Source organism: Mytilus edulis, chromosome 1 (genome assembly GCF_963676685.1).
Source record: "Mytilus edulis chromosome 1, xbMytEdul2.2, whole genome shotgun sequence".
NCBI lineage: Eukaryota > Metazoa > Mollusca > Bivalvia > Mytilida > Mytilidae > Mytilus > Mytilus edulis.
This window is the reverse complement of record NC_092344.1, coordinates 52,889,057-52,914,373: the sequence shown is the minus strand read 5'-3', so window position 1 is coordinate 52,914,373 and position 25,317 is coordinate 52,889,057. Positions and strand designations below refer to the sequence as shown.

Here is a 25,317-nt window from a genome sequence, read left to right as displayed (position 1 = left end):
AATTGTAAATCTAATGGAATTGACAAATTTCTTATTTTCTGCAGTAAAGCATACAATGCTTTATTTGCCTGATCTAATAATTTCTTTTTAGCAGTACAAAAACTACCATTATAATTGAACATAACACCAAGATATGAATATGAATCTTGTACATCAATATTTTCACCATAAATATTAAATACAATTTTTGGTTTAAATTTTCTCTTGCTGAATATTACAATTTTTGTCTTGTTTGTATTAATACGAAGTTTCCATAAATTACAATATTGCTCAAACGCTAACAAGGCCTGTTGAAGACCTTCTTCTGTTTCAGACAATAGCACAGTATCGTCTGCATATAAGATAATTAGGAGTTTAAGTAGACAAGACAATTCTTCTTCACATTTTGCATAGACCTTTTGTAAACAATCGACATTGTTGTCTAACAAGAAACTTTCAAGGTCATTTAAAAATAATGAGAAGAGGAAAGGAGACAAATTCTCTCCCTGTTTTACTCCTACATCACAACTAAAAAACGCCGAGACTTCGTCTCCTTTCCTTATACATGTTTTAATATTTTGATACATATTATATATAACTTTAAAAATTTTACCCTGAATATTTGATTTTTGCATTTTTTGCCACAGTCCCATTCGCCAGACTGTGTCAAAAGCACTTTTAAAATCTACAAACGAACAAAACAGTTTTTTTCCTGCAGAAAAATATAGTGATATAAGGGCATGTAAAATGAATATATTGTCTACAGTTGAGAAGCCTTTTCTAAACCCTGCTTGGGCCTCGGAAATTAATTCAATTTCCTCTGACAATGTGTTTAATCTACAATTCAATACGGCTGTAAATGTTTTACTAAGACAGGAGTTAAGGGTTATACCCCTGTATGCACTAGGATCTAATTTAGATCCTTTATTTTTGAAAATAGGAATCATTATTCCCATACCCCAGCTCTCAGGTACAAGACCCGTGTCTAAAATGATATTAAATAGCGAAATATATATAGGCATCATATCATCTAATGTATTTTTAATATATTCATTTAGTATACCATCTTGTCCAGCAGATTTGCCATTTTTTAACTTCTTTACAACATTTTTTATTTCATCAACAGTCATAGGATCATTCAATAAATCATTCAATTCTGGTGACATATCATTAAGGTTAACATCTATATCATTATTACATTCATCCATATCATTCATATTTAAGTCCTTAAAATAATTGTACAAAGATTCCATAGATATAATGTTTGGATCATCTTTACTTTTTTTATTAAAGTTATTCAAGATTTTCCAGAATTCCTTGCCATTTGTTTGTGCCGTATTTCTAATCTTGCTTTCAAGATTAAATTGATAATCATTGTAAGCTTTATTTGTAATCTGCTTATATTGTTTGCTAAAGTCAAGTAATTTTTTATGATTTGTTTCATTTTTGTGTAAATTGTATTGTTTTCTTGCTTTGTGAAATTTTTTTCTAGCATCGTAACACTGTTTTGTATACCATGGTTTCTGGTTAGTTCTTTGTGTTGTAGTGCGTGTTTTTTTAATAAATGTTTCGTTTGCAGATGATACGAGTATTTCGCCAATACTATCAACAACTTTATCAATTTCGTGTTGAGTACAATGATCACTCGAGTGTAAAGTGTGAAGGTCGTTTAGTATTGCCGATAACTGTTCTTTTTTGTTATGAACTGTATTGACAAACTGGTTTCGTTTGTTATCATGCCACCTGGTTTTTGGTGTTTGGTCTGACGTAACAGAGTTGTTTTTATGTGACGTACTTTGTGACTTTAATGTAATGTGTATTGCGCTGTGCACATCAGATAACAGTGGATCAAACTGTTGTATTTCAAATTCTTTGACTAGTGTAAAAAGCTTTGACGATAACAATAAATAATCTACTACACTTGTATTTTTACATGTAGTTTTACCAACACCTTTATCTACACCAATACGGGAATTAGCAATATACATATTTAATTTTTTACAGCAATTTAGCAATTTATACCCATAAGTATTAGGTTGACAACTACACTGTGTCACTCTTTGTAATGGAATATTATAAGACTTAAGATTTTCATAATCTAACATATATGAAATAATTTCGTTGTCAGTGTCTAAGTGAAATAGATCTAAAAGAGTTTCATCAGCTAATACAAAATCATTCAAAATGCCGGTCTTTGCATTAAAATCGCCAATAAGAGCCGTATGTACATCTGATACCTTCTTAAGAGACATTAATTCATTCTCGATTTCATCAAAAGCTTCTAAATTTGAATATTTTGAACCTTCAGGTGGTATATAAATACAGCCTACAATTACATCATTTTGCAGACCAAAAATGCTTTTTGTTACTTTCATCCACTGTACAAATTGACTTTCACTTGATAAAAATGTTAAACTTGTTTCTAAGCTTTTTTTGAAAATAACTGCTATACCACCTGATTTTTTACACATTTTTTTTCTATTTTTTGTTACATATGTATAACCTTTTGGGACATCTAGGACATCTAGATTATCAAGTTTGCTTTCAACAAATATTGAAATATCATAGTTTAGTATATTATCTGTAAATTCTTTAAATTTCAACTTAGATTTTAAACCACACACATTCAAGTAAAATATAGTGAGATCATTTTTCACACAACCATTGTTTTTATGAATATTTTTATTGTCAATGTCACTTCTCTGTCCTCTTGTACATCTGTCTTATTCACCATTTTGGTCCATTGCAGCAGAAGGTGGAGGATGTTGTCTGGTTGTCCTAGGATAGTAGCGTTTGTTATCAATATAAAGTCGATCTTCCTTTAGAACTGCCGTGTGTCCTTTAGTTCGGGCATCCTTCAGTATGGGAACTAATTCTCGCCTCCGCTCTATGACTTCGATAGGATATTGTTCATGGACAACAAATTGCTTTTTGTTTTTCAGCTTTTGAATTGCAGCACTAAGCACCATATTTCTGTCTTTTCGTCGCTCAAACTTAGCCACTATGCCCCTTGGACTCTTGTCCTGTTTTGGTTTAAGTCTATGGACAACATGAAAGTTTATTTCCTCCTCTATTTGGATTTCACTCTTAATAAAATCTTTAAGAATTGCTTCAGTGTCCTCTTCTGGATTGTACTCATCTGGGACACCTTTAAATATCAAGTTTTCCCTCATAGATCTTGACTGTTGTTCTATTACCTTCTCTTTTAATTGTTTGTTTTCTTCAAATAGAAAGTAATTTTGTTCATCCATGTTCTGTACTCTGTTTGACATTTCACTTAGTCCTTGATCAATGTTCATGATAGTGTTAGTATGTGTCTTTATTTGTTCTTTCATATTAGAAACTTCACAGTCTATTTTCATGCAGTGTGTTTCCATGGAGACAACCCTTTTTAGTATGTCTTCTAGCATATCTAATTTTTTAAGTCTTTCTGTCACTTCACACATAAATTTATTTAAGTCTGGATTTGTGTATTGGTATGGTGATGGTGTTAATAGTGGCATGGAGGACATCATAGCAGGCGGCAATTGTTGATGATGACTCTCCATCATATTTGCTGGTGTAGTATGGGGTGCTGGTGGTTGAAAAGGTGTAAACGGATAGCCTGGGTAAGAACCATACAATGTTTGGTGGGCAGCAGAATAAACATTACTGGTTAAAGGTGACTGGCTCGTTTCCTGGTTAGTTTGTGGTGTTTGAGGTATGGAGCAAGCTGGGCTTTGTTCTTTACTCTTTGAGTTCTTTGAGTTTTTTTTGTCAGCCATCTTTTTCTTTTTGTTTGAAAATGGCGACCCTGTTTGTTTTCGTTTTCGTTTATTCTTCTTCTTACTACTACTTGCCATTAATAAATATTGTTTTTGTTGATGAATTGATTTCAAATAACATCTGGGAACATACTGTACTTGTTTGCTGTGACATCTTTCGGTTGAAATCCAAAAAAATACAAAAATTTCTACACTGGTAAAATGTTTCGACTAGCCCCTGTCGCCATCTTGATTAGTACAGTGTGACCATGCTGGAAGTAATATTGTGACGTCTAGAATGAATATCACGATGTTTTAAGATTTTCGTCTTTTATTAAGATTTCGTTCCATAAATTTTTAAGTTTTATTCTTAATTTTATTATCATGTCCTGGACCAGTAATTAATTCTTTGCACGAGTTTGAAAAGGGAAATAAATGTTCATACTTTAAAAGAATTTATATTAATTCAAGTTTTGTATATGGAATCCGTTCTAAACGGTAAAAGCCGTACTTTTCAAACAATCAAACTCATATACATGTAGTTAGATGTTATTTCTCATTTTTATCGAACTTGTCCAGGAATTTTATTTTTGAGTTATACGAATATTTTAAGAAATCCGTTTTTATTAAGTTTTTTTTCTCTAATTAAAGTCGTTTTGTCCAGTTTCACAAGCCTGAAACGAATTTCAATGCGAAAATAAATTCTGAAAATGAACTTGTCTCCGTTTTCGTCTCCGTTTTTTAAAAATTATGATATTTTGGGTATAATTATTTCTAAAAAAATATGTAAGTTAGATTGTAGTAGCGAGAAATTATTAAAAAAGAAGATGTGGTATGATTGCTAATGAGACAACTATCCACAAAAGACCAAAATGACACAAACATTAACAAAAAAAAGACTATTTCGAAGACAGTTTATTGACACGAAATCCGTTCAAACCACGACTAAGTCTTCGTGCACAGATTTCCGTTAAGGTTAAACTGAATATTGTACATAATTGTCTTCTCTTGTATAATGGTTTGTTGAGAATAAAGATATACAAATGTAATAAAATTTGATATTCAGTCAACATTGTGTTTGTTTAAAAACTTGATTTAGATAGAGAGAGAGAAAAGAATCACACTGAAAAACAAAAATCGAACTTGTTACAGAAAAAAAAACTATAAAATAATTTTCTTTATTCGTGAACTGCAAAACACAACAAATTAATTTACCCGTCATCATGAAAAATAAACTGAAAAAGCACATCGAATGAGATATATATTTTATTTTTTCTATATGCAAATTCATGTTAAAGGTAAAACTGAACTAAACAATACAATTCCTAAAAAACAATAAAGATAATCCAATCAATTTTGTTGATTGGATAATTCATGGCTCAGTAGTTGTGTAATCAGTGACACGTGCCCTCATTATTTTATAAGAATTAACATATCTATCTAAGTTCGATTCAGGCGCGGATCCAGAGGGGGGAGGGGGTTCCGGGGGGGGGGGGGTTGGAACCCCCCTTTTTTTGGCCGATCAATGCATTTGAATGGGGACATGTAGTTGAACCCCCCCCTTTTTTTGGCCGATCAATGCATTTGAATGGGGACATGTAGTTGAACCCCCCCTTTTTTTGCCCTGGGTTAGGCCCCCCCCTTTTTAAAATGGCTGGATCCGCCCCTGCGATTTCAACTTCTACCAAAATTTAACTCTAAAATAAGAAGCGTATAACGAATATAAACATCCATCATGTGTGCAGATATGATTACGGTAATGGGTCCTGAGTGCACTTTGTATGTCCTGAGTGCACTCAGGAGGTCCTGAGCGGTTGTTTAGACGTACCCGAAGAATAAATCATTTCCTGAACCTAAAATACATTTATCTGTAATTAAAGAAAATTCGCCTAAAACATTCTCTCATATAAAAATTCGCCTAAAACATTCTCTCATATATTTAAACAATTAATTGTAAAATAATTAATTCAACGTCGGACTTTCTGTCTGTTTACTAATACTTTTCTTGTTCAGTTTAGTTTATACCCATAATAGATGAACGGAAATAAGTACTTTTTTTTAGGAAAATTTACAACTAGATGAACGGAATTAAGTACTTTTTAGGAAAATTTACAACTCAAATTTTCAAAAACAAAATTCTACACTTTTTACCTGGATGTTTTTCTCTGTCTCGAAGCCGCAACCTTTGACCCCGTATCAAACGTAGCGACCAACACCTCACATGACGTATTCTCGATGTTGAGGTATTGACAATATACAATCACATTTATCAATATACAGCAAGTAAGTAATTTGGTGTTGAATGCCAGTAGATCAGAATTTGTTAATTGAACTTTACCTGTTTAAGGGGCACTAGCTGCCAAATTCATGTTCTTCATCGATTTTAATAAAATTCACATTAAACGTGTACATAGTGTTGAATTGTTTATTAAAATGTTGCGCACAATCTTGGCTGATATGCATAAAACCATTATATTTCATGACACTGCATGAAAAAGAAATTGACTTATCGTATAATACCAGAACCAGAGACATATATATTGTATCTAATATCTCTGCCAGAACTAAAAAATAAACTACAGTAAGTCCACATACACATAAGAGGGTATGGATGTGAATTAACAGAATAGAGAACAAAGGACAAAGAAAAAAAGGAATAAAGAATAGTGAAAGAAAGAGAATAATGGAAAAAAGTGTAAGTTATTAAAAATATAACTAAAAAAAGAAGACAGAAAAAAAGACACCCCTCCGAGACGAGCCTTACATGCACTGTTATTACCCAAGGTTAATTTTACGGCGGCTCATTTTATTTTGGCTTAGAAATAAACATAATTGACAAGTTTCCTTCCCCTGCATTCTCGATCCCACATGTAAATAGCACGGTGATTTTCAAAAAGACATTGATACATCATTACAACACACACTTGCCGTCAGTATTTGAATATATTGATTAAGAAGGTATAGAAGATTAATGCACGCACACTATTATCCACCACTGGCCTAAATAGTTAGTCCGCAAACAACGAGGGTAATAAAAACCCAGCACTTTGAACACAGCCACCGGCATGGTGTGAATCTGAAAGCTTCCCACTATCCATTTCTACCCATAGAAAACTTTTGCCTTTCATTTATCAAAAATGAAATATGTTGATATTAATGGTATATAAGAATTATTGGGGAATTCAAACCATTCCTATTGTAAGTGATAAAACTAAATTTATATCAGGGTGATTGAAATGAGGCAAAAAAAGGGGGGATCAGGAGTTCAGGGCCCCCTGTTTGGGAAAAGAATTGGTTGATTATATATGGAATCACTGAGTCATGGCAGGAGCAGGTCCCTCTTAGGCAGTCGGTGGGCCCCACTTATGAAAAATTCTGGATCCACCACTGTGGTCAGGGTGGTCTTCAGTTGTATTATCTTTTTTTTTTTTAAATTACACCTGTATAGTGTATATTCTTTAGTGTAAATCAAGGGAAAATACTGTGAACTATCTGTGCATTGGGGCTTATTAAAAGGTATTTCGGGGGGGGGGGGGAAGAAAGAAGGGAGAGTGAGTCCATGGGACAAAACAAAACCCCCCACATGAGGAATCTTTTAAATGAGGGATTTCCCTTAGTAAAGGGGGCATTTGACTCTTTTAAAAAATAAAATAGAAAAATCACTAAATGTTGATTTTTTAACTTAAAAATGGGAAATTCTGACTTTATATTTAGAACAACTTTTCTAAATGAAGGGTCCAATTATTTTGAAAAATAAAGAAGATATATAAGGCCAAGAACATATAAAAATTCTTTGTGTTGACCATATAATACCAGATAGATCATAAGGTATATTGTTCTTTGGGAAAAGTTTCTTCAAATAATATAAATATCATGTGCTCATTTTTACTTAAAAAGTGGTTTTTAATGTCCTTACATTGAGGGGTTACCACTAGCTGTTGTTCCCAACCTGATAAAGGTCCTTCTTTGTGCATAATTTTAATTTGGAAAAGTCAACAATTATTTAATATCCTTACACATGAAATTAATTCCTGGTCTTGCAGCCACATGTTCATCTTTTCTACTGATATATAATAACTAGAATGATGCAAATAAACTTAAGAAAAAGTCATGTAAGCTCATCTTACAAATATGACACTTTTTCTAGACCACAAAACAGCACGCGCAAAATAGTTGTCGCAAAGTATTGTAACCTTTGAAATTGTTTTCGCGCACAAAAACCCCCATGAGCACTTTCAAAAGTTGGCAGGTATGGGGAGGTAATCCCCACCCCTTTCAATTTGAGTATATGCTATTATCTTGTAAACGGTCCAGATCCCCATCCCTAAACCATATATATTCTTGAATGGGACGATAAAACAAATCAAATGAAATTAAAAGGAGGTCTTTGGGGGTTTCACCACTCTGTTCAATTTGAGAATGTGCTATTATCTTGTGAACGATCCAGATCCCCACCCCTAAACCATATATATTCTTGTCGGGGACAATAAAATTAATAATGAAATAAAATAAAAGTGAAGTCCCACCCCCCTCTAGTTTGAAAACTTGTAAACGGTCAAGATCCCCACCCCTAAACCATATTTATATATTCTTGTATAGAACAATAAAACAAATAAAAGGAAATATAGGAAGAGTCCATGGGGTTCACCCCCACCCCCACATGTTTGAGAAACTTTTAAATGGTTGAGATCCCCTGTCATCCAGTGGTTAGGTGAAAAAATTTCAGGATCCCTGATCCCCACCGTCAAACCATATATATTCTTGTATGAGACAATAAAACAAATCAAATGAATATAGGATCATCCCCTTTGTCTTGGGTTGGGAACCCCCCTTTTTAAAATGGCTGGATCCGCCCCGGCATACCATCTAGCTAGCTATAAAGGCTTTAAAAATATGAAATCAAACAAGGAAATTAACAGTTTAGGCAACTGTTTTGAATTTAAAAAAAAGTCTTTTACATATATAACAATGTTAAATTTTTTGTGCATTTATTTTTGCTTATCGTATTTTCAATAATGGACAAAATTGCATGATTGAATATTGTAATTTAAGAAAAATCAGCATACATGATATAAAATGGGAAGTGGAAACTGGGAATTTGACAAAGAGACAACAACCCAATCAAAGAGCAGACAACGGCCGAAGGTCACCTATGGGTCTTCAATGCAGTGAGAAAAATTCGGCACTGGTCTTCAGCTCATAAATATGTATCAGAAATGAAAACGAGATACAGCTTTCAGTTGTATTAATAAAAACCTCATAATAAGTTCTGAATATCAGAATATACAGTATTGCAAGATTCTCTCAAAATGTACACATAGAGCTGAAAAACTGTCAGTGACTGTAAAATTAATCATGCTAACCATGCTAACATTAAAGTCCATGGAGTCCATCTTAATATGCATACTCTCGTACAAAAGAATATAAGTATGCAATAGACATCAAGTTTTCAAAAATAAGAGTATCTATGCCATTAATTTACGACAAGATCTTAATCAAGTAATAATTTCGGTTTGTTTAAATATTTCGGAGGTTAGTATGACCTCCTCTTTGGTGATGATGTTTTCGTTTTAAAGTTGGGAAAATTGTTTGTACATGTACCAACAAAAATAAAAACACAAAGTCAATCTAGAATTATGTTTTTATCATTTTTTTATGTTTAGGTTGTCAGCAAGATGAAAAGGACAAGTATGCAGTTCAAAATTCAAAATGTGGATAAGTTGAGGTTCTAGGTCTTACCTTTGCAGATTTTCATATTTTGCATGAATGAAATCAAAGGTTATATGATGGACAGCAGAGAAAGAAAAAAACAACTTTTCAATTATCCTGCTCCTGGATAAATGTAAAACATCTTGTTTTTCGGTAAGTTTTATGCTCTGTTTTGATAGTGTTAGTGCATTCATCTTTCCAGTCTTTCCTCTAAATTGTAAGTTTTTGGTGAGTGTTCACCATGAATTTCAGTAAGTAACTTGTGGATTTACATGTATATACTCAAAATTTAGTACTAATATTAATGGGATTTTAGCATGATATCCTGCCAAATGCTTGTTAATCATGTTTATGTTCCAGAACAAACAAGTATTTGGACTGTACGCTTGCCCAATTTTAAGAAGTTGGTCAAGTTTATTACAAACAAATGTACAGTACAGATCAACATAACTGAAATCTTAAATAGATTAATACAAAAAGTTTAATTGCAGTTAAAATAAAAACACAGGTTTGGTCGAGCTGGTACCAGACAGTACAAATATACTTAAATGGTCTGACTGTACACATATGGTGGGACTGTAATATCTGGACCGTAAAAGTAACATCCGAATACTGATATGGTCTGGAACATTTATACATGTCTTAAAATTAATATCAAACACATTGGTGTTTGATAGAACTATAATGTTTTGGGATATCAAAATCAAAAATATCCCATTTTTACTTTTAATAAAGAAGAAGATTATTGATGTATGTTTAAATGTATATTAAAATGAGACAGCAAGCCAACAACACAAAAAATAAGGATAAAACATACATATTTTTTTTGTATCAATGTTATAATTTCCAATATGTTCAAGGTATTTTTTCATTGAAATAAAACACAAATTGAAATCTGTCAGAACTTCAAAAGCTTAAAGAAATATTGTTTCTGTTGTCTGCATTTTGTATAATATATTGCAAATTCTTGTGAATAATGGAATGTTATTATAGTTGTCTAAAGTTTTAACATTGATCTTTATAGTAAATTCATAAATTATTGCGTGCATTTATTATTGCGATTCTGTCATTTTAGACTTAAATGCGATTTTAAATTTTACGATTTTGAGAAAAATCCTGTTTAATCCATATAAAATATTTCATAATGCGAGTTTAAATTATTGCGTTTACAACTCCGTTGCATTTTTCGCAATAAAAAAAAACTCGCATTAATTCCAAATTTACAGTATATATATATATTATGTATATAACTTGGGAAAATACCCAAATGTTATAAAGAAGAATAAATTAATTGATTGTTATATGGTATTAGAATAGGAAGATGTGGTATATTGCTAATTTGACAACCCTCCATCAGAGACCAAAGGATGTAGGCCGTTAGCAACTGATGACACTGGACAACCTTTAACAATCAGTAAAATCCATATCGCATAGCTATTTTTATTGAAAATCATATTATTGCTACATGTATGAAAACAATTTTGTATAATCCATTACTTTAGATTTTATTGGTTCTTTTTCAGAAGGATTGAAATTCACCACCTAGAATAAATGGAGAAAACATAGAAACAAGACCAGAATAAATTCAAAGACAAAAGTTGGATCAGTTATTATTTTCATCACTCAGTCAATGATTTGAAGTTCTTTTAAATTCAAAAAAATATTGAAACCACAATAATGTCAAAGTTCTGTGCTGAATGTCCAAAAAGTGGACTATACCATCAAACAATGCTGGATGATAAGAAACTATTCATGTTTTGTGTTGAGGGATATTGTGAAAAAAATAGATTTACTTAAATAGCTACTAGTTTGTTAAGCCTAACAATAGAGTTTTTATTGATTTCAAATGGCAAATAATTGTGTTTCAAGAAAGTATTCTATAATTCATGAATAAACATATATTGATACTTACATTATCTGCTTTGTTGTTTAAAAGTTTAGTTTTGAACAGTTAAAGAACAATATGCTAAATTAACATTTCCCAAGAAAAAAAGATATTCAATTAAAAAGATTCATCTTATAATAATTTACTACCAAATAGAAAACATTGTAACATACACATTACTGTTTATTTATATCTATATATTTACAATTAGAATCCCATAGGATTTTAATTTGTCCCATGGGATATTAAAAATCCCATGGGATAATAAAAATCCCATGGGATTTTTTTTGTCCCATGGGACAACAAATATCCCATGGGACTACAATAATCCCATGGGACAAAAAAAAATCCCATGGGATTTAACCAAAATCCCATGGGATAATGGTAAATCCCATGGGATTTTGCCCTGTCCCATGGGATATTGAAAATCCCATGTTTTTATAATTCAAATTGCAAAATAAATATGAAAGTAACTGTAGAAAACCAATGAAATTATTGAATCCCATGTAATTCTGCACATTTTGGTTATATACATGATATTGTAGCTCTTGTTTGAGGCGGCGGCGGATTTGCAAATGAGTGTTTTGCAAATTAAAAGTGTCCAGTGTTAATAGAGGACTGGAAAAAAGTTCTGGACGAGAACAAATTTTTTGCTGCAATTTTGATGGATCTATTTAAAGCATTTGATTGTTTACCGCACGATTTACTTTTACTTAAATTGGAAGCATGCGGTCTGTCTAAAAATTGTCTAAAATTATAAAATAAAAAGTAATCTAGAAAACATAAAACAACGCATTAAAATAGGAAGTTCTTACAGTGAATGGAATCGTATGTTTAAAGGTGTACCACAAGGGTCAATTCTTGTTTCAGTTCTTTTCAACGTCTTTATAAATGACATATTTCAGTTTGTACAAAAAACACTATTATAATTATCTTGATAATAACACTATATCATATAGTGATCATCATTTAGACACTGTTGTTGAAAGTTTAGAAACTGATAGTTTGAATCTAATAAACTGGTTTTCTATAAATTTAATGAACTTCAAGGATAATCCTGACAAATTTCAGGCTATAGCGATTGGAAAAAAACCCAAATGGAAACAAAATGTTAAACTACTTGGAATAACAATAGGTTCGGACCTAAACTTTAACAATCATATATCTGACATATGTAAAAAGGCATCAAAACAATTAAATAATCTAAAACGTATGGGCAAATATTTAAAGAGGCTAGATAGGTTAACAGCATACTACTCATTCATTCTTTGGATTTTAACTATTGTCCAGTAATTTTGCACTACTGTAGCGAAGACATTCTTTTGAAATGAAAAAAATCCAAGAAAGAGTCCTAAGATTCATTTATGAAGATTTTGATAGTCCATACGAAAAATTGATAGAAAAATCTGAATTGCCATCTTTAAAAATAAGAAGAATAAAAACAATTGCAATGGAATCAATAATTTAAAATAATTCACAAAAAAGTCCTTCATGATTTGATTGATATAAAATATAACAAGTATGATTTAAGATAACAAGAAACAGAAGTACTCCCACGAGTCTGAACTACTAGGTATAGCTTAAGATCGTTTCGCTATAATGCTGCACAAATCTGGAATGAACTGCCGAACCACTGTCGAATGGAAACATCTTTTGACCAATTCAAAAAATTGGTACCAACATGGGATCCAAGTAACAGCTCATGCCAGTGCAGTGCGAGCATATAGTGCTTATGCTGGTGTTTATTTTATTTTTTATTTTTGTGTGAAAATTTGATATGTGCAATCTTATCATTAACTTGTTTTAAGTGTACTATCCTTTAAACTTATATTAATGTTTCACCAAATAATTTAAACTCATAATTAAGGTCTTTCCTTTTTCTATAAGAAAAGACCTTACTGTATTTCTTCTGATTATTATTATTCTTCTTTCCGCAAAACTTTAACGACTTTTCCCCAAAAAAGTACGCGACATGTTAAAATGATATTAGGTATCTAGTATCGGTTGACCAAAAGCTATCTTGTGGTTAGGGCACGATCCCGTAACATTTCCTTTATAGCGGTTATCTACCCTAACACCGAACCTTATCATTCTAACTCCATAATCATAAAAGGAAGAAAAAAAAAAGGGTGGAACTTGTTTAGGAGAAGACCCTGGTTCTTCGTTACATTTGGATCGATAAGATTCAACGACTCATTGGTAGGGTTATGCCCCTTTGAAAATAAACAAATGTCGGTTGACCACTAAAACTCAGAAACCGTAAGTTGTAGCCACATAGGATCTTCACCAATGATCATCAATTCATGTGACCATGAAAAATGACCTAAGGTCAAAGTTCAAGGTCATAACCTAGATTTTGACCTAAGGTTGTTATCCGATTTACTCAATAACCGTAAGAGATGGCTGATAAAAAGTAACGGAGAAAATGTGTGTCTTGTCGAGATAAACATTTGTTATGTGGGTCCAAAATTATTGGACCACCTATCATGGACCTAGGGCACCAAAAACGTTTTTCGAGTCCGAAATGATGTTTTGCTTATAACTCAAAAAGGTTAGAGATAGAAAGAAACTTTGAATTGCAAAATGTTCAGCATAATAAGATCTATAAAACTAGGTCAAGGTCAAGGTCCCTAGCAACGACATATAAGTCCTTAGCAATCACTTATTATTTTAACTTTAAAGACTATGAATAGTGCATATCACATTCATGATACTTGAAGTAATATTGTATCCTTGGGAATGATTTCTGTCCTTAACAACCACTTGTTATGAACATAAAAGTCCTAAGCAACAATATTTTTTTAACTAAGAAGTCTATCAATAAAAGGAAAAAGGAAAGACCTTTCAATTGTTCATGAACATTTGACTTTTAATTGAGTCTTGATTTTCGTTTTGAAAAAATATTGATTTTTATTATTTGTGTGCTTGCTGCATCAAGTTTTCTTGCTAGAAATAAATTACCGTTATTATTTATAGTTAAATCCAAGTAAGAGAAGTCATCGACAACTTTTAATGTTTCACCAAATAATCTAAACTCATAATTGAGTCTTGATTTTCGTTTTGAAAAAATAATATTTTTTGTGTTCTGTGAGTTCACCTATAGTTTCCATTATGTACAGTAGTTCTCAAAATGTTCTAACGTAGTTTGAAAATTTTCGGGACTCTCAGCTTATAATATTGTGTCGTCAGTATATAACAATAAGTAAATAATAAATGAACATAACACTGATTTTTTTTCTTCACACAAGTTTGTAATCTTGTCAAGTCCTGATACATCATTTTCAGTGAAAAAAAACTTCTAAATCATTCAAAATAATTACGAATAAAAAGGGAAATAGATTTTCTCCTTGGCGTACACCAATTTCACAATTAAATAATTCGGATAATGCATTACCTTGATTGACACATGATTTTATACCGTTTTACATATTACCAATTACTCTCAATATTTGACAAAAAATGGTATCTGTGGTGGAGTAGCTTTTCCTGAATCCAGCTTGTGATTTTGATATAAGTTCTATGTAATCGGCAAAGGACAAGGTTTCTGGCCCCCCTTTTTTCAGAATTTTTTAAACTTTTGTGTAACGAACTTCAGTATCTGCTCGTCCCTGTAGAACCATATTTTTAGGTGTTATGTACTCAAGTATGTTCAAACTTAGACCTTGAAAAGGCTTAAACGACGAAAAGTGTAAGTAATCTACAATTTCGTCATGACGTTAAGCACGTTATTGCGTCAATGCCGTGAAATACGACAGGGCAATTTGATAAATAGCTCTTCTATGAAATCTAAATAGTTCAGCTTTATGAAATTTATATCCATAGATTTTGCAGGTATTACTGTTTCCAAAAATATAAAAAAAATATTCTTTAACTTTTCATAATAGTTTCAAATAATGATACAAATATTGCCAAAACGTCATAAATATGAGTGTCAGACGTAACAAATTATTCGCAAAATAACTTTTGCGGGAATTTTTGTGGTCTAAAAACGAGTTTAAAATCCGCGAAAATTCGCATGAATGATAACCGTTATATATAATTTATGAAGTCATTGCGAAATTTTGTGTTGATGGAACGGTCAAAGCTGATTTTTTTCAAAAGTGAATAATCCTCGCCATGGTCAGGTTTCGGAAAATGGTAAGTTATCAAAAGTTACCGCTTTTTAAAATAAAGAGAAGATATAAAATTTTGTTTTCATAAATTATTCCTACAAAAGTGTTTAGATAGACCATTTCAAATCCGGAATTTTACAGCACTCGCACCACAAATAAAAAGGCATTGGCTTCGGGAAAATGTCTTGCAAGATTGTCCAATGTCGAATTTCGACGCTTTTTACCAAACACTGTTATTTTCAACGTCATTATATTAAATATTAAATTTTTAGCATACAAAATAGTGCTTTTGCGTAATTGTGCTTTCACCCCACAATACGATAACATTTTTGATAAGCTGTAAAGTCGAAATGACTTCGTTTTTTAACAAATTAAATGTCTTGCAAGTTTGTCCACTGAACAATTTTCTTACGTTTTGAACGTTTTCGATTCGGGACGCTATACATATATATGTGTTTTCAAATTATTTCTACATGTGTTCGAAAACGAAATTTGACATCAGCGCCAGCGTAGACCATCTTGAAATTTTTAACCATCAACTGTACTCCTCTGTATCTTTAACATAATAAAATATCATGGTGGTCTACGTTGGCGCTCATGTCTAAAAATTTGAAAAATAATCAGATTGTTTACATTATTTTGGCAAGACTAGTCATTGTAATACGTCATAGGGAATGGCACGGGTAAACAATTATTCCGGGATACTAATCAAACAGAATATCACGTACGGATAGTATTACGCCGTATCCAGTCATCAAGATATGTCACTCTCTTCAAAAAATGTGTTGTACGTGAAATCAGACCCACAATGATCAAAATAGACCCACAATGATCAAAATAGTGTACTACATACAGACAAATGCGGAGTTGTGTGCCTTGAAATATGGTGAATTAATTTTTATTCATTATTATTTTCAAATATTCAACGAAATCTTACGAATGAATTTTATAATAAGCTCTCAATACATTCAAACGCTTTTTGTAGTTCTGAAGAAAATCATTTCCTCAAAACTTAAATATTTGCACTTTGAAATTTTCTATTTAACCATCTACAGAAAAATAGATTTATATATTATATTTATTTAGTGCACCTCATCCCGAAAAATTTCCGACCGTGCAAGGGCTGTATAGCCAGTCAAGGTCGGTAAAAACTTCCAGTTGTTGCATCCCGAAAAATAAGTTAAGTATATTAACCCTTTAACCCCCAATCCCGCCTGTAGGCGTGATGGCGACAACCATACTTTGATGGCCCCGTATGACCCTCCATACCTTTTTTGAACTGCCCAACCTGAACTGTTATGAATGCAGGGACTTCAACCAAGCAGTTCATGGTCCATAAACTCTTCTCAGACGTCTGTTTATGAAAATATGGCACCTTGAAAGCCGTTTAAGAGTTCCAAATCGGAAAAACGTGAAAAGTAGCCAAAATCAGGTGGGGATGGGCATCTTTTGATGGCCACTACGTAACTGGTAGTCATTGTAGGTATAAACTATTATCGTAAATTCATGCATAGGTGGTATAGGAACATAAAGAGGTATCATATGGCCAATAGCAAACTAGTCTGTAAAATCTAGGTCACCGTTTTGTCAAAAATCCGTAAAAACAGACATTTAGGCAGACCTGACTTAACAATAATAATTCGCCAGCAAGACACTTAAGTCCCATAAACTCCCAGTTAGCATGAATGGACTGCTGTATCTATAGGGTAAGACATGAATGACACAGAAACACAGTCTCGTCCATGTTCACCTCTCAAGGTCGTTTTAAAATCAGAAAATAGACGGAAAATTACCATTTTTCAGTGGGGTGGGTTAAACCCACAAGAAAATCTTCCACCTCCTACCACACCCCCCAACCATGCCATCCGCCCCCAAATCTCAATATATAATAGTTTAATAGATGAGCATCAGTTACAGCATCAACAGTCTGCTAATTTGCATATAATATGCATATGATTGCAAATTTTCGAAAATGCCTGATTTTCCAGAAACAGAACATGCAGAAGTCAAATTTAAAAAAAATGATGAAATTGTTTAAACTAAAAATATTTTTTTCCCGATTTTCAACCTCTAAAGAGTGTTTTGGTCAGCTTTACACCCCAAAACGACCCTCAAAGCCAACAGAAGTCAAATTTTTAAAAAAATGATGAAATTGTTTAACCCTTTTAACCCCCAATCCCGCTTGTAGGCGTGATGGCGACAACCATTCTTTGATGGCCCGTATGACCCTCCATACCTTTTTTGAACTGCCCAACCTGAACTGTTATGAGAGCAGGGACTTCAACCAAGCAGTTCATGGTCCATAAACTCTTCTCAGACGTCTGTTTATGAAAATATGGCACTTTGAAAGCCGTTTAAGAGTTCCAAATCGGAAAAACGTGAAAAGTAGCCAAAATCAGGTGGGGATGGGCATCTTTTGATGGCCACTACGTAACTGGTAGTCATTGTAGGTATAAACTATTATCGTAAATTCATGCATAGGTGGTATAGGAACACAAAGAGGTATCATATGGCCAATAGGAAACTAGTCTGTAAAATCTAGGTCACCGTTTTGTCAAAAATCCGTAAAAACAGACATTTAGGCAGACCTGACTTAACAATAATAATTCGCCAGCAAGACACTTAAGTCCCATAAACTCCCAGTTAGCATGAATGGACTGCTGTATCTATAGGGTAAGACTTGAATGACACAGAAAAACAGTCTCGTCAATGTTCCCCTCTCAAGGTCGTTTTAAAATCGGAAAATAGACGGAAAATGACCATTTTGCAGTGGGGGTAGGTTCAAACCCACGAGAAAAAGTATAAAAGTAATGCCATTCTCTATCTCATTAAATGCTTCTGTAGAAGCATATTTACTATTAGAATGGGGGATATAAATTCACCCAAGTTAAAAAGAAGAATCGTCAGTGGTATTGTCTATTTTCGCCCACTGCACAAATTCGCTGTTACTTTTCAAAAATTTCATCTGTTTGCTCAGACATTTCTTATAAATTACTATGATTCCCCAAATATTTAATAATAATAATAATACTTTATTCCAAAAGCAAGTACAGCTTATAGGATATGTTAAAACTGTTCTGTGTTTGGGCACTATAGTCCGTGCCCCTAATATGGCCTCTTCTAACACTGTCCTAATAATTAGCTTGCTGTTGAGGCTGCATCGGTTGTCTCACATTTTGCTGTCTTTGAGATACCGAGTACCTTGTTTGACCCGTTCTCTGCTGGAATGGTTGTAGAGCTCTAGTGTGCGGCTGGTAATGGAGGTCCTGGTTGCGGGAACTGCTGTTGGGTATTTTGTTGCGGGGGCATTTTTACGGGAGGATAAGGAGTATGCTGTCATGGATGAGGAGCATAAGTTTGGTCCAGTGGTTGCCGATAAGCGGACGGATAAATTCGCCTTACATTAACTATCAGTTTGTCATCATAAAACTTTACTGTGTCCTCCTGCTGTTGATGTTGACAGAATGCGGGCCAGATATCACTTTGTCGTGCAATAATTTCCGGCGGAAACTGTTCATGAACTTTAAAATCGCGTTCTTTTAATTTACTTCTCACTGCCTTCAAAACTAGATTTTTATCCTTCTTTTTCTCAAATTTTGCTACTATATTTTTTGGTTTTCCATACTTGCGTGGTCTCAATCGGTGTGTAACATTAAATTGTATATTCTCCTTAATTTCTAGTTTTTGTTCTATAAACCCTTTCGACCTCTTGTTCAGTTTCCTCCGGGGTTTCGTTACGGGCCACTTCTGCTATACGCTTAATACCAGGGTGTCCCGCATCGACCGATTTTACATGTCAAGTAACCTGTCATACATCTCATTTGTCTCGTTGTACAATTGAGTGTTTTGTTGGTTGAGACATTTACACTCTTTAAGTAAATAATTACTGTCATTTTCTGTTGTTTCAAGTCTGTTATCATGTTGGTTTATTTGCCCCTTCATTGATTTTATTTCGCTATCTAGATTGTTAAATCTAAGTGCTAGGTTTTCCAGTCGATTGTTGGCAGAAGATCAAGTGGTTGTAGTTTTATGTAGATGTCTTTAATCACACCATGTAAGGTTTGTGTTTCATAGCATGACGGTCAAATGTTCGGAGATGACCCCTGGTCAGTAAACTGTATTTTGAATGTGGGTTAGGTTTTATGGTATTAAACGGTGTATTTGGTGGAACATTGACTCCAGAATTAAAATAATGAGAGTATTTGCCGTGAATAACATCGTTTGCTCGGCCAATGGCATTGCCTATTGGAGTTGCTGGATTCATATTTGATGCCGTCGCCAACTTGTTTTTGATTATGTGCGGGATTGGGTTATAACTAACCGTAGAATTTGACGACCTTTTCCGTTTCTCTTTCTTTCTATCCAAATTAAAAGTCAGAATAGTAAATAGATATCATTGTTCATTCAAAATCACAAATCGGTCTTCATATATGTACCCGCATAATAACTCACACCCTGCCATTTCCATTCGGAACTCCCACCTGAAAACACGGTAAAGGTAGCAATACACAGTTAGGAGTTTAGTTTCGCATTTTGGCCCCTGTGGATATTTCAAATAGGAAAGTTATTGTGTAATAAAATTCATTTTTAGACAGCTGAGTGCTAATTTAGCCTTCAAAGATGGTTTTGTAAGAGCATCAAGATTATTTTTACATGTTTTTGGGCTGTTTTCTGTTTGACAATCCGTATTTTCATAGCTAGACCGGCCATTGGTCCAGAAATTAATGTAATGTTTACAATCACTTTTTTGACGCAAAATTTACCAAAAAATGAGATGAAAGACATATGATTTTCATTGGATTTGCTGAATGATATATGTACACAGTTTCAGAAAAGGTATTACTTCAAGCGATTGAAATTCTACTTTTAGCCAAATTTTGGGGAAATATGTGACATCTTTTCCCCCCTGTTTGCAATATTTTATAACAAATAAATGCAGATTGTTGCCATGGATACACCCAAAAAAATGATATTTTACCATTTTATATACTGGATATAAAATCTATGGAAGATTCTGATTACATACATACGCCCATATATGACACAAACAGTAAGCTTGATATTGAAAGAAAGCAATGAAAAGGGGATGGTAAAATTTATAAGGGCAAATTTTAATATTTTTGTGGCAGAGTCATATTTGATTGATATATTAAAATATGATATTGTTGATTATTAATTTTATTGCAGTGTTTGATAGTTTAGTTACTCCTTGTTTCTATTTCTAGCACTATTGTTCTAGTATCATTCTATTTTCCCTTTGGTGAACCTCTTTTCTGTCATATCATTTTGGAGGGAAAATTCTAACCTTTTGATTGGTCAATCTTTAGGCCATAGGCCTTACTATAGGTTTTCATTGTTTCTGGTAGATTTAGACTGTAGACATATTGGAATGCAGTAAAAATTACCTGCTTGATATATTCAACTCTGACATTCATAATATTTATATTATACTTCTTGGATTTTCAATATTCTTATATTCAGGTCAGTTGATTAACCTTATTTCTAATTAACAAACTAATAGTATGTCATTTTAATACTTTGTGAAAGGATTGATTGTATGTATTGAATGGAGGAATATTTGGAGTATGAAAGAGTAAAAGATTAAATCATTTTATAAAAACACAGAGTCATATTAAACATTTTAATATAAAACATTCTAGTACTTTAAATATTATAAAGTTACAATAAAAGTAAAAGACAGATCATAACTTTGGTATTTGAATAATACAGAATTCTGAAACTACATATTTTAGATGTAGTTGTGTATTTTATTTAATTGGTGAAATAGTCCTGTCACTGGACTTATGAATGTTATATTTTTATTTATTCAGGATATGGATTAATACCTCGACAAATTGTCATACGAGTAGTGCTCAGATTTTATATACACGTACAGCACTGTGATGCTTCCAGATATTACACAGACCTATGTACCATATACATGGTAAGCATTGTGTTCTATGTTGTCTATTTGTAATGTCTGTGTTGTCTATGTTTTATTTAAGTAATTGTCTGTTTATGTGATATATTTATGTTGGTCAGAATTTGTATACTTTGTATACAAATCTATTTTAAAATGGACAACTCATTAAGAGATTTGAGATGTATTATTATGAGATACATATGAATTATATTGTATTGGAAAGTTAACTAAAGAGTTAGATTTGTGTGTTTAAAGTACTTATTGTAGTATATAGATATTTAAGGAATAAGTATGAATTGTAGTTATTCCCCTTTGCCCATATGTTACATGTACTGTCTTGTCATGTGAATATTTATTATTTGTTATTATATGTTGTAGGGTCTAAATATTGTGTAATAAAGAAAAGAACCCTAGAACATCGTTAATGTTGTATTTGCCCAGAAAATACCCCGTTACATTTTTTCATAACTATTTATTGCTACCAAATGCATCGCATTGGACTTTCTTCCTTCTTTTTTTTGGGGGGGGGGGGGGGGGGGGGGGTAAATTGAGTATTTTTCAGACATATCATAATATATGAAAATAAAGATATTGATCAAAAAACATTTTTATTACTTGTTTTTATCGTAAATTTTATTCTTACAGCACTTTTTGAAATTGGCCCTTCTGTGAAAAAAAGATCAGGGAAAATTGGCCTTACCATTTTGGTTTTGACAAATCTCAGGCAGAGTTTTTGCGATTTTGTATTGAAATATTAAATTGTTAGGTTTCTATCATATTCTTCGGATGGTTTTTTTTAATTCGATTTGACAAAAAAATAGTTGCTTATTGGTTGCGTCCCTGTTACTATCCATACTCTTGACTTACTTCCTATTCCTGTGTTAACATTCGTTATATATATGCAAGAAATAATTGCCGACAAACTTAAGTAGATGCTTGTACATTATACACGCATAACCAAAAAAAGCCATAGCAGAAAAATTTCAAAACAACAAAAACAATTTTTCTAAACCGTGAACCATGGAAATAATTTAAATATTACTTCCATGCGTGAACGAATCACTTTTGAAAAATGTTTACATTATGTAACAAATACAGATAGAAATTTATCAATCCACCAACACCACAGAACAAATCAATTCAACTACCAATCGTGACTGTAGGTAAAGATCAAGAAAATGTTTCATCTGCATCACAACAAAGGGTCCATTTGCTACGTACATTGCCAGATAACATGTGTTTGTAACACAAGATGTTAGATATTACCAAATGGTGTTAAGTGTTGTGCGATTCATATCGACAGTAAAACCTAAAATTTATTTTATTTTTAGTTGTAAGTTAAACAAAGCTATAAAATACATGTGCAATACTAATCACTTTAACTGAATCATCCTTTTGAATATCTTTTAGTTGATAATTATTTATTATCGCTAATTGACGAAATTTTCCTTTGATCTTCTGACTGATAACTATAGATTATCGTTGGTCATCCCATAACTCTTTTTAGAGTGGCTCTTGTTTTATATTGGAAATTGTAATTAATGTGAATGTTTTATAAGAGGTGAGACTCAAAATAAAATATTGTCTTGTCTTTTCTAATCTTGTCGGTGTGTTCTCGTTTCGCCTTCAGCTGTGAATTCCAGGTAAAAAAATATATATACTAAGGCCAGATGGGAATTAAACTAAGGCGAAATGTGAATTCAATCTCCTGGAAAACATCGCCAACCAACATATAAACCTCAGTATGGTGATGCAGCATCTTACATCCTCAAACATGGAAACTAAATGAACAATATGAACTTTATGGAAATAATTCTTATGCTATATGTATTAGACTAAGTGTTTTTTTTCTCATGCTATTATTTAAAATATAACATGTACATTTTCTATATAAGTATGCAAATTTAAAATTGGGTTTTGAATTCAGTGCTGATTTAGATATGAAATACAAATGTATTTGTTATGATAGTATGATATTTGTCTTTTTTTTATTCATTGAAATATGAAATATCCATATACAATGTGTCATATCTAATAAGACTTTATTTACAAAATATAACACATGAGTAAAAAAAAATCAGAAAAAAAAGAGCAGCTATAAAAAAAGAATTGTTTAAAAAGGGGGACACTAAACATATAATATTTCATTGTTAAATTTGACATCAAAATAATAAATAATAACTAATTGCAATACAAACAAAACATAACTTAATTATAATGTTTACATAAGCTCCCATTTCGCCTTAGTTAATTCTCATGTACCTGAAAATTTGTACTAAGGCAAACTGGGATTAATTTTATATAATTTTTACAAGGAAGGATTTTCTCGCTTGAGTCGGTACGGCGAAAGTGAGAAAAATAATCGAGTTGAGATGACCAATGATAATCTGTTTACCGCTATTTTACCTATGAGGACGTTGATAATTTTATTTAGAGTCGATATTCAATAAACTACATAAACACAAGCTCTAGTGAGCTTTTCGAATCGACTTAATAGCAAAATATAAAACACACATACAAACGTCATGAAAACAACACAATTTTAAACATAAGTGCATAGTAAGATACCATCAACGGCATATATAAATTTAAAGAATTATAGTTCACTTAAAACATAGCACAAGTTAAAAAATAAATTATAAGATTGCACATATCAAATTTTCAAACAAAAATAAAAAATAAAATAAACACAGGCATAAACATCATATACATGCACTGCACTGGCATGAGCTGTCACTTGGTACAATTTTTTTGAATTGGTCAAAAGATGTTTCCATTCGACAGGTATAGCTCGGACTTTGTTTGTGAATTATTTTAAATGTTTCCATTGCATTTCCGTTTTTATTTTTCTTATTTTTAAAGATGATAGTTTAGATTTTTCTAGCAGTTTCTCGTATGGACTATAATAATCTTCATAAATGAATCTTAGGGCTCTTTCTTGGATTTTTCCATTTTAAAAGAATTTCTTTCACTACAGAAGTGCCAAATTACTGGACAATAGTTAAAATCCGAAAGAAAGAATGAGTAGTATGCTGTTGTTAAACTATCTAGCCTGTTTAAATATTTACCCATACGTTTTAGAATAATAAATTGTCTTGATGTCTTTTTACATATGTCAGATATGTTTGTTCAAGTTTAATCCGAAACTATAGTTATTCCAAGAAGTTTTACATCTTCTTCACAAGAAATTTCGTTTCCATTAAAATCAAATATCAAATTTGATTTATTTGGGTTTTTTTTCCAATGGCTTTAGTCTGGAATTTGTCAGGATTACCCTTCATTAAATTTATAGAAAACCAGTTTATTAACAGATTTTTAACTATCAGTTCTAAACTTTTAACAACTGTATCTAAATCATGATCATTATATAGCTAGTGTTATCATCAGGATAATTATAAATGGTGCTTTTTTTTTAACAAAATGAAATTTGTCGTTTATGAAGACATTGAAAAAAACTGGACCAAGAATTGACTCTTCGGGTGTCATTCGGTTTATCGAGAGAAATGATCGTGAAAGAATATCTAACGGCGGTCAAGTATTGAGAGACGATCGTGAAAGTTCTGGTAACGGATCGTGAAAGACATTTAATCGAGAAGACATATATATCTTTATTCTCATAAAGCCAATGCATTACATTGGTACAGAGATAACAGATACAACAATAAATATTTACAATATGTACAAAACAAGCGAGAGAGGTTACAAAAGTTACAAGCCAGGAGTACAAACACTAGTATTTATATTTTTTATAAAAGAACAAAGATTCTTCAGAACTGGTTTTCTTGTACTTGACATAAGTTCAGAGAATTTAACTGTATTTTGCCGTTTTGTAAAATATTCAGTTAAAAACTCTTTGCGTTTTTGATGGAAAAAATTGCATTCAAATATAAAATGATATTCGTCACCTATTTGTCGATTGTTACATAGACTGCAAACGCGGTTTTCTCTGATCACGTTTTGCCATCT

General features: G+C 32.2%; 2 long non-coding RNA genes across 3 annotated transcripts in view; both read left to right on the top strand.

Moving 5' to 3' along the window:
- LOC139484868 (uncharacterized) overlaps positions 1-25,317 on the top strand; it is a 109,870-nt gene that overhangs the window by 24,783 nt on the left and 59,770 nt on the right. The window contains exons 1-2 of one of the 2 annotated variants that reach the window (XR_011655178.1): positions 20,753-20,909; positions 21,260-21,372. This is a non-coding gene — a long non-coding RNA (uncharacterized lncRNA). Of the gene's footprint in view, positions 1-20,752; positions 20,910-21,259; positions 21,373-25,317 lie in introns of those variants that run through there. The other variant, XR_011655181.1, reaches the window with a different exon arrangement.
- Positions 5,424-11,568, top strand: LOC139484861 (uncharacterized). Its single transcript, XR_011655174.1, has 3 exons — positions 5,424-6,680; positions 9,386-9,584; positions 10,955-11,568. It is a non-coding gene; the product is annotated as an uncharacterized lncRNA (long non-coding RNA).